The sequence below is a fragment of the Mus caroli genome, chromosome 18 (assembly GCF_900094665.2).
Source record: "Mus caroli chromosome 18, CAROLI_EIJ_v1.1, whole genome shotgun sequence".
Taxonomy (NCBI): Eukaryota; Metazoa; Chordata; class Mammalia; order Rodentia; family Muridae; genus Mus; species Mus caroli.
Genome location: NC_034587.1, coordinates 62,635,259 through 62,646,565, shown reverse-complemented (window position 1 = coordinate 62,646,565; position 11,307 = coordinate 62,635,259). Strand labels below are relative to the sequence as shown.

General features: G+C 42.9%; 1 pseudogene; it reads left to right on the top strand.

Moving 5' to 3' along the window:
- Window positions 1-587: 587 nt before the first annotated feature.
- LOC115029953 lies at window positions 588-644 on the top strand (annotated as a pseudogene).
- The last annotated feature ends 10,663 nt before the right edge of the window (window positions 645-11,307 follow it).

Here is an 11,307-nt window from a genome sequence, read left to right as displayed (position 1 = left end):
AACAGTTGAAGAATGTATAAGCAGGCCATCTCAACTATGCAAAATATAAGGATGCCATATTAATCGTATGAGGGGCTTCATGGAACTGAAAGAACAGAGGTAGCTGCACTAATAAGTCAGTAAAGAAAAAGGAATAGTTTAGAAAACAAGGCTCATGGTTCAAGTAATAAAGAGGCACCAGGAAGTGAGGGCATGGTGAGCTCAGGGCAGGATCCTACTTGGTTAAGCTTATTGTTTGTGTTTACAAAGACAGACAGATCTCTGAGCTCACAGTCTGTCTACAGAGAAAGTTCCAGGCCAGCCAAGCTTAGGCAGTAAAGGAGATGAAAAACAGAAAGCTGATTTTCTCACAAAAAATTATCCTCTATGTCTAGATTTGGCAACCCCAAGCACTGTGCCCAATGAACTGCATAGGACTTGCTATGCTAAAAAATGTACTTGCTGTTTTTTTCTAAGAGTCAAGTGACTAAAGTCATACAGTGTTGATTTGTAGGAAAATGGAAAGGGAACCTGGGGTAAATGATTAAATTAATATGCAAATAGAAGGCAGGGCTTCCAGTCTGCAAGAACTGAGCTATCTCGAGGTCTAACACAGCTCTTTTAGAACTTTGTCTAGCAGGTTTTCTGACGGCTGGAAAACCCATGAGCTATGGAGAGAGCTGTCTAGAAGGTTATCTCAAGAGGACCACAGAGCTGTCAGCTTGCACCCATCACAGACTTTGAGTCATTTCTTCCACTGCTCCTAAACATCCCTTCCTTAGGACTCCCAACCAAGCCGAGGTGGGTCCTCAGCCCCTTAGTATCGGCTGGTCCATGTATTTCCTAGCATGTCAGAACACATGGATGTCCATAAATGGCAGTCCACACAGGTGAACCAGTTCAGCACCACACATGGAAATACAAGCATAGGAGTCAACATGGATTCAATAGTGCAGGTGTGATCGTGCCTGTTCTTGCAAAGCAGCACACACGATGTCCTCAGACAGGCCTGAAATATGTACTAACACTGAAACACACAAGGGTGTAACGCTACAGCAGGACTCATAGCTCTAAAACATCAGCACTCAGAGAGGCACAAGACAGGAGCAACCATGGATGCATAACTGCACACGAATGTACTAGTTGGGAACCTCACACGTACCTATCACTAGAGCACTTCACAGAGTGTTTCCTGCAAAAGCTGATGGACTGCTCCTGCACTGCTAACTGCTGTGCATTTGCAGCAAAGCAATGGACGTACTTGTACAGCTCTGCCCACGCCTGAACTAGAACTGGGTTTTAGGGGTAGAGCGGAGTAGCAGAATGAAGCATGGTGCAATAAAGTAACCGCCCAGCAGCAAGAACGCTTGTACTCCTTATGAACCTCCCAGATGGATGTAAGAGGAGTGGTCATAGGTTTGCTAGAAAGCATCACACATGATAAGACTGTTACACCTGTGCACCTAGACAATAAAGTTCGTGTGCCAAAATAAAGCAACGCACAATGTCAACAGCCATGATCAGTGTGTCCGTGTGTTTACTAGCACATGGCAACACACGGTTGTCTATGAGCAGCAGCCTACACGGAAAGACACTAAAGAAATACACGTGGATTTCAGGAGTGATCGTGAACTTTTCATGAAGCAGCACATATATTGTTTAGTACAGGGCCAAAAGGTATACTATTACAGAAACTCACCCTAACGTAGCGCTTCAGCAGGAAGGATGGATTTACAACTTTAGCACTCACGGGAGAACTAGACAGGAGCATACAAGAATAAACTAATGCATTGCCACAAAGGAACATGGCAGTAGAAAAGTTCTAAAACACTACAGAGTTGTCTTTCCAAAAACCAATGTTCTGCTAATGTCGCATCAACTGATGCTTATTTACAATGAAGCACACAGACGTACTTGTATACCTCCCAACCATGCGCGAACAAGAACATCAGTGCACACAGGTTTAGGAGTAGAGCAGTGTCCTGGAGTGGGTAACTTACTCACTCCAAATGGAAGTAACCACACAACAGCAAGAAAGGCTGTACTACTGTGCAGCACACAGAGATGTTCTTTAACAGAAGTCAGTATGGCTGTGCCAGAGAGTAGCACACAGGAGAATATCATTACATACGTGCCCCTGGGCACTGCAACTCTGGTGAAGAATTAGAGCAATATATGCTGATGTCCTGCTATCAGATGGCCACAGACTCACCAGCACATCAGAGCACATCACTGTCTATTGTCAGCAGTTTTCACAGAAATACCTGTACAGCACCACCCATGGAAACAGAAGTAAGGGGCACACATGGATTCAATATTGAAGGGATGATCACTCATATTCTCCTAGAACATAGACGCATGACAACAGCCAGATACAAATTATTACACAAGCACACACAAATATAATCCTACAGCAGGTCCTGTGGCCGCAAGACATCAGCACGCATACACACACTAGACATAGGAGCAAACAAGAATGGACTATTACACGAATTTGTACTAGTATGCATGGGTTTGCCAGTAGATGCCACAGACATCTCACTCTAGAACACTACACAAGGGTATCTTCNCAAACAAAACAAAACAAAACAAAAACAAAGACAAAACCACCAACAAACCCAGTGTACTTGTGCATAGATGGGTGTGAATTTACAAGGAGGCACATGGCTGTTCTTGAACCGTTTTGAATGTGTCATCGTTAGAACAGCATCACACATAGTTTTAGGAGCCTAGTACTTCACCAAGATGGACAAGAACACAGTATAAATGGAAGAAAAGACATTGCAGAAGCAAGAATGAGTGCAAGCGCAACCCCAAAGCATCACACACTCCACTAGTACATCACAGATGTCCACACACTGCAGTCCACACCTGCAGCTGCACACTTGGAAATGCAAGTAAAGGAATGGACACCGACTGGATATTCCTGGAGTGATCGTGCATGGGCAGCACCCATGGGTGTCCGAGTACAGCCAGACAGAGATGTCCTATTACAGAAGAGCACAAGAATATAACATGACAGCCGGACATATGGATGCAGGACATCAATACTCAAGGAAGCATTAGACAGGAACACACAGGTATACACCAGTACATCACTGCACATGAATGTGCTAGCAGGGCACCGGATACACATCTATTTCTAAAACACTGGCATCTTTGAAAAGAAAAAAAAAGCCTATGTACACCAGCACAGCAAAAAACTGATGGGAATTTACAACCAAGCAGACAGAATTACTTGCCAGCTCGGCACATGCCTGAACTAGAATAGCTGTGCTCACATATCTAGGAGTAAAGCAGGGACAGAAAATACGGAGTGAAAGTGGAAGTCAGCACCCAAAGTGGTTGTTTTATTAGCGTAAAGTCCTAGCAGAGACGCAGAGCAGTGTACAATGATGGCCTAGGACCAGGGTGTCCGTGGATTTACTAGCACATCAGAATACATGGATGTCGATGATCAGCAGTCTGGATATGGAAGTAGAGCAGCCTACGTGGAGATACTAGGAAAAGAGCATGTGTGGTTAATTAAGCATTAAGGAGCGATCTTGTAAGGCAGCACACGTGGATGTCCAAGTACAGCTATATGTATATATAAAAACTTGCTTATACAAGAAACTTGCTTATATGAGAACAAGCTATATACTATTAAAGAAACACGCACAAATGTGATGCTATATCAGGACTCATGGATGTACCACATTAGTTTTCATGGAACTACTAGGCAGGAGCACACAAAGAAATAGCAGTATGTTACTGCATATGAATCTCCTAGTAAGAGCACAGCACACATATACACACACCTATTACTACACACACACACACACATACCATCTTTGCAAAAAAAAAAAACAAAGCCTACTACTGAGGCATAAACTGATGTGCATTCATAAAGCAGGCAGATGAATTTGCACAACCCTAAACATACCTGAACTAGAAGAATGGTGCACTGGGTTTAACTAGGGCAGTAGGAACAACTGGACTAGTGCACAGCACACAGATGTATTGGGACAGTGGCGATCATAGATGTAGAGAGCATAGATCATAGAGAGCAGAGCATGCAAGCATGTTATTATAGCAGTGCCCCTGGATGTTGAATCTCTAGTGCAAGAGGAGAGTCATGCTCACCAGTGTCCTATCATCCGTGTATCCATGTACTTAGTAGCCCATCAGAAGACATGCATATTCCCAAACAGCGGTCCCCATGGGCGTACTTGTGCACTGGCACACACAGATACAAGAGTAAATGATCTCACATGGATTCAATACTATAAGAGTGAACTCACATAGTCTCATGAAGCAGCATACATGGATGTGGGTCTACAGCCATACACACATGTATAGTTACAGAACTGCACATGAAAAGAATTTACACCAGGAGTCATGGATGAGGGCATCAGCACACGTGGAAGTATTGAACCGGAGCACACAAGGAGATACTAGCACATCAGTGCAAGTGAATGTCCCGGCTGAGCTCCTTATACGCGTCTATGACTAAAGCACTACCCAACGGCATCTTTGCAAAAGCTGGTGTACTGCAACTGCATCATAAATTGATGTGCATGTGTAACAAAACAGATGGAGGCACTCAAACAGCTCTGGACCTTCCTGAACTCGAACTGCAGGAAAGAAGACTTCAGGAGGACAAATGCACAGGGATGCAAAAATACACAGTCCAAACAGACGTTGCACTTGATGATCCAGATGCAAGGACAGTTGGACTACTCATACACCTCACACAGGAGGAAGGTAATAGACCTGACTGGAGATTTACCAGAAAGTAGCACATATGAGAATATTATTATAGTGGTGCACCAGGACATCGAAAAACAGGTACAAAAGTAGACTGATGCACATGGCTTCCCTCACTTCAGTGTGTCTATGTATTTCTAGCACAATAGACAACATGTATGTCCATGATCAGTAGTCCACTACTGATAGTCCAATACTGGCATACTAATGCAGCAGCACACAGGGAAATGCAAGTTAAGGAGTGCACATGAATTAATATTAGAGCCGTGATTGTGTGTGTTCTAGTAAAACAGCACACAAGAGTGTATGAGCATAGCTGTACATAGATGTACTATTACACAAAGGGCACAGAAATATAATAGGACAGCAGGACTCGTGGATGTATAGAATCAGCACTGGACAGCAGCACACATATCCTTTTACATCACTGCACATGAATGTACCGGCAGAACAGTACACATGCACATGCGTGCACGCACACGCACACACACACACATCTATTACAAAGCTCTAAAGAATATAGCATCCTTGTAGAACCTGATGTGCTATGACTGCAGTGTAAACTTACGTGCATTTACAACAAAGCAAATGGATGTGCTTGGGCATCTCTTCACAAGCCCAACCTAGAACAGCTGTGCACACATTTTGAGGAATGGAACATTGCCCCGTGGTGGACAAGAACACGGTGCGCATGGAGGTAAAAATTACAGAAGCAAGAACAGCTGTACCACTAGTGCCTCACATACAGATGTGCCAGAACAGCAGCAGTTACTAGAGAGCTGTGCACGAGAATATTATTATAGCAAGGCACACATGGACATGAGGTACTAGGGCAGAAATAGAGCAATGCAAACTGATGTCCTAGTATTGATGTGTCCTTATATTTGCTAGCACATTGAATACATGGATGTCCCTGAACAGCAGTCCACAAGGGAATACTAACACAGCAGTATATATGGAAATACAGCTACAGAACACATGGAGCAATCACACACACACGTCTCATAAAGCAGCACACATGTGTGCTCCTCCTACAGCCATACACAGATGTACTGTTACCGAAAAGCACAGCAGTGTAAGACTATAGGATTACACTCATGAATATAGGACATCAGCATGCATGGAAGTACTAGGCAGGAACACACAGGATACACTAGTACACTGCTGCAAGTGAATATACCAAGTAGAACAGTATTGGACCTATAGACTCATAGGCATTAAAACCCGAGGGCTAGGAGTGTCACTCAGTGGAGAGTGCTTGCCTAGCTTGTCTGGGCTCTTGGTCTTATCCCCAGTGCTACAAGACAGGACAGTGGGAAGCTGAATCCTGGAACAACAATTTCTGTCTTTTGAAAGATCCTATCTGGGGGCTGGAGAGATGGCTCAGCGATTAAGAGAACTGACTGCTCTTCAGGAGGACGCTGGTTCAATTCCCAGCACCCACATGGCAGCTCACAACTGTCTGTAACTCCAAGATCTGACAGCCTCACACAGACATACGTGCCGGCAAAAACATACCAATGTGCATAAAATAAAAATAAAGAAAGAAAGATCATATCTTTGTCACCTCACAGGCACATGAAGTTAGACCCAAAGAACAGGCAGAGGACCACACAGGTCCCAGGAACTAGGCAAGATCCAGCTGTTAGGTTAATTAGTAGAACCTGTGAATGCTCCTAACATAGCAGGCTCCATTTTGGGAACCAGACTGTTGATTTCCAAGATTCTTCAAACCTCTTCCCTGGCTCCGTTTCCTTGCTGGGACCTGCTCAGTAGCTGCAGTACAGAATGGCTTGGTTTGCTTTGCCTGGCAAGCTATCTGCTTTTCTACCTGATACCTTTCCTTATCCACGGAGAAGCAAGAATCTGCAAAAACATTTAAGGAGCAAATCTGACACATTTCTCCAGAACACCACACGCCAACTAGAGAACCACACTGGGGGGATTTGTGCAATGTCGTTGAGCAAGCCATGCTAAGGAGATGGGTGGAGCAATCAGTCCTTTACCGAGATATTACCTTCCCAGAGTCCTTTCCTCTAGGGAAGTAGCTTACACAGTCACAGCCAAGATGCATGAAGCACATGCTTTTCAGACAATCCAATTTCTCCTTTATCTCCTTCTATCTGTGTACCAAGCACACTTACCCTAACGCTGGGCTTCAGTCTGTCTCTAAAACCTTCCACTCCCAGTGCAAGGCCTCTTGTCTGCCATCGTCTGATCTCCATGTACCTTAGAGGACACGGCTCTCTGCCCCCTTCTCTTTCCTTTTCTCATCTCCAGGCAGCTGCTATTTAAAACTTGCCAGCCCTGGGTGGTTTTTCTTTTGAACTCTAATATAATATCCTTAAGCCTTGGTTTGAGTCCATTCATAAATTATTTTATTAATGAAATTAATTACACCACGAGGGCACCTTGATTTCCCTGGAATCATCATGTCTGGTCAGCCCATCCCGGAGCAGCCCTGAGCAAAGGCAGGTGGTCCTGAATAGCTTACTAATGAGTGAAAGCTATTTCCCCTCTCCAGTCCCCTGGAGGTAAACAAGACCAAGGGGGCTCCCCCTGAAATCCAGACTCATGCTTCTACGCTTGGTTTTTTAAATTCACTTATGCCACTGCCATCACTCCCACATCACCCCAGCACCCTTGTCTGTCCTTTCAGGCTTTGAGTAGCAGAAGCATCCTGAGAACAAGGCAGGCCCAGGGGAGCACCATCTGAAGCGCTCCATTTCCGCTTCCGTTCTGTTGGTTTCCACTGTGAAGTCAGAGCTATCGTACTATCGCATACTATCTCGTACTATCGTACCGTTGCCGTAATGGGCGCTTATCCTGTAAGGTGATGAAGAAAGGGAGGAGGGATGTAAGAAACCCGGACAAGTGGGGCGGGAGGACCAGCTGCTGCTTCTTGCTCTTAAAGTCTCAAGACCTTAAAGTTCCCGAAGGTCTTTGCATAGAATCTGAATGTGAAACATAGCTCGGCAATTTCAGCAGGTAACAACCACTACCATTTGAAATTATTGCGTAGGTAGAATTGTCGGGGGCCGTGGGAGGGCCTCAGAGTTGAGGCTCACACTGTTGGGTACACGTCCCAGATTGGGGGGGGGGGAGCTGAATGTCGCCATGTGGGCTGCTTCCTTAATGATGGTTTTGTAGCAACATGGAGCTGAGCTGACTCAATAGGAAGGGTTGAGATGTCTTTGCAGAAAGGTTAACTATGACTAAGAAGGTGAAGACTGTCTGTGGATGTAGCTCAGCGGCCCAGCACATGCTGGTCGTGGGCAATGACCCAAGTTCTATCTTATCATCACAAACCTGAGGAAAGGAAAGAGAAAAACAGGGGGGAAATGCCTAAAGAGAGACGGTTCGCTCCTTTTCTTATGGTCGTTTTCTCTAGACGTGACACCTAGAGCTCTGACAGCTATCTTGTAACTATGAGAAAAGTCATCTTAATGACAAAATGTGGGGGCAGGGTGATGGGGATAAAGTAACTATCAGGGCAGCATTGACCAAAGTTTAGGGTATTGTAAAAGTCATACAGAAACCTCCTAGCTGGAGAGATAGTGCAGCTGTTAAGAGCACTGACTGCTCTTCCGGAGGTCCTGAGTTCAATTTCCAGCAGCTACATGGTGGCTTACAACCATTTGTAATGGGATCTGACGTCCTCTTCTGATGCGTCTGAAGACAGTGATAGTGTATTCGTATAAATAAAAATAAACAAATCTTTTAAAAATGAAGAAAAGAAACCTCCTAATTTATAAGGAAACTAAATTACCCCACATGAATGGACAATGACCATCCCAGGAGCCATAACTCTTTAAGCAAAGGTCCAGTGTCAGGAGTGACCTGAATTAGGAGGAGGGGGCTGCAGGGAAGAATGGAGGGTCCGCAGAAGTGATGAAGGATGAGAAGGCAACAGGATGAAAACCTTCACCGTAGGTTGTGTCCATGTACAAAGTTTTCAAACATCGTAAAGAGGGTCTGGAGAGATGACCCCAAACAGTACTCTTGGAATGGACCTGAGTTCAGTTCCCAGCATCACATATCAGGTAGTTCACAACTTAGTGTAAGTCTAGTTCCAGGGGAATTCAGCACCTCTGGACTTCTCAAGCCACTGGACACCCATGTGCACAAACCTACATGAAGATACTGTGGTCATTTGAATGGCAGTGGCTCCCACTAGCTACCATTTTTGAATGCTTGGTCTCCATCTGGTGGAACTATTTGAGAAGGATTGGGAGGTGTGGCCTTGTTGGAGGAGATATGTCATGAAAAGTAGGCTTTGAGCTCTCTCTCTCTCTCTCTCTCTCTCTCTCTCTCTCTCTCTCTCTCTCTCTCTCTCTCTCTCTCTCTCGTGGCTGTGTCTCCAGATTGACCTTTGAGATGCAGCTCCAGCACCATTTTCTCTGCTAGGATGGTGATGGACTAAAAGAATAAGCCCCAAATAAACATTTTATTTTATAGGTTTCCATGGTCACAATGTCTTATTGTGGCACTAGAAAAATAGCTAAGAGTGATATACATATGATTAAAGGTTAAAAACAAAAATTAAGAAAGAATTTTAAAACATTTTAGGATTGAATGAAAATGAATACACAACATACCTAAACTTAAAGACACAATGAAGGAGGTTCTAAAAGGCAAGTTCATAGCACTAAGTGATAATGTTAAAAATCTGAAGAGGCCTCATATTGGTAACATAACAGCATACATGAAAGCTCTAGGAAAAAAAAAAAACACAAAAAGAAATGAACCACACCCAAAAGGAGTAAATGGCAAGAAATAATCAAACTCAGGGCTGAAATCAATAGAACATAAATGAACAAACAAACACAATAAAAAGGATCAATGAAACAAAGAGCTGACAAAAATCAGTAAGATTGCAAAACTTATAGCTAAATGAACTAAGAGCAGAGAGAGAGAGAGAAGATCCAAATTAACAAAATTAGAAGAAGAAAAGGGGACATAACAACAGACACTGGGGCCATCCAGAGAATCATAAGGAAATGCTTTTAAGAACAACTACTCCACCAGAGTAGAAAATCTAGATGAAATGAGTCCTTTTTATGATATATACCACTTACCAAAGTTAAATCAAGGTCAGATAAACAATATAAACAGATCTAAAACTCACAATAAAATAGAAGCAGTAGTTAAAAGTCTATCACCCCCAACACACACACTCACACACTCACATACACACACACACTCACACACACACACACTCATACACACACACACTCACGTACACACACACACACACACACAAAGAGCCAAGGTTCAGATGATTTTAGTGCAGAATTCTACCAGACTTTCAAAGAAGAGTTAATGCCACCATTCCTTAAATTACCCCACAAATAGAAGCAAAAGGAACATTGCCCAGTGAGGCCACAGTTACTCTGACACCTAAAGAGTCTCACTACATGAAGACCCACCCGAGAAAAAAAATTACAGAGCAATTTCCTTCATGAACATAGACGCAAAAATTCTCAATGAAGCACTTTGCAAATCCAGTCCAAGAACACATCGAAGACATTATTTACCATGATCAAAAAGGCTTCATTCCAGAGATGCAGGGATGGTTCAACATATGTAAATAAACAAAAGTATTCCACCATATAAACAGACTAAAAGACCAAAAAAAAAAAAAAAAAAAAAAAAAACACATTATCCCCTCAGTAGATGCAGAAAAGGCCTTTGCCCAAATCTAACACCCCTTTGTGATTAAAAAAAAGTCCTAGAGAGGTTATGGGTACAAGAGACATACCTCAACATAATAAAGGCAGCTAGCAGCAAACCCATAGCCCACATCAATTTAAGCAGAGAGTTCATACAAATTCCACTAAGATCAGGAATAAGACAGTTTTTTCAGTCTATCCACTCCTATTCAATATAGTACTTGAAATCTTAGCTAGAGTCATAAGAAAACTGAAGGAAAACCAAGGAATACAAATTAGAAGAAAGATGTGAAAATATCTTTGTTTGTATATGATATGATAGTATACATAAGTGACTCTGTTTGCATATGATATGATAATATAAATGAGTAATTCTTGTTCCACCAAGAAACTCCTACACCTGATGAATACTTTCAGCCAAGTAGCTGGATACAAAATTAATGCATAAAAATCAATAGCCTTTCTATACACATGACAAACTAAGAAAAAATCAGGGAAACCATGTCCTTTAAAACAGCCTCAAATAGTATAAAATATCTTGGGGCAATCCTAACCAAGCAAGTGAAGGACCTGGATGAGTAAAAACCTTAAGATATTGGATAAAGAAATTGAAGATATCAGAAAATGGAAAGATCTCCCATGCTTATGGATTGGTAGGATTCATACAGCTAAAATGCCCATCCTACAAAAGCAATTACAAATTCAAAGCAATCCCTATCAAAATTCTAACACAATTTTTTTTTTACAAAACTTGAAAGGACAGTTTTCAGCTTCATATGGAAACAGACACACATGGGTGCATGTGTGCTCACACACACACACACACACACAGAGAGAGAGAGAGAGAGAGAGAGAGAGAGAGAGAGAGAGAGAGAGAGAGAGAGTTAAAAACACTCTTGAATGATAA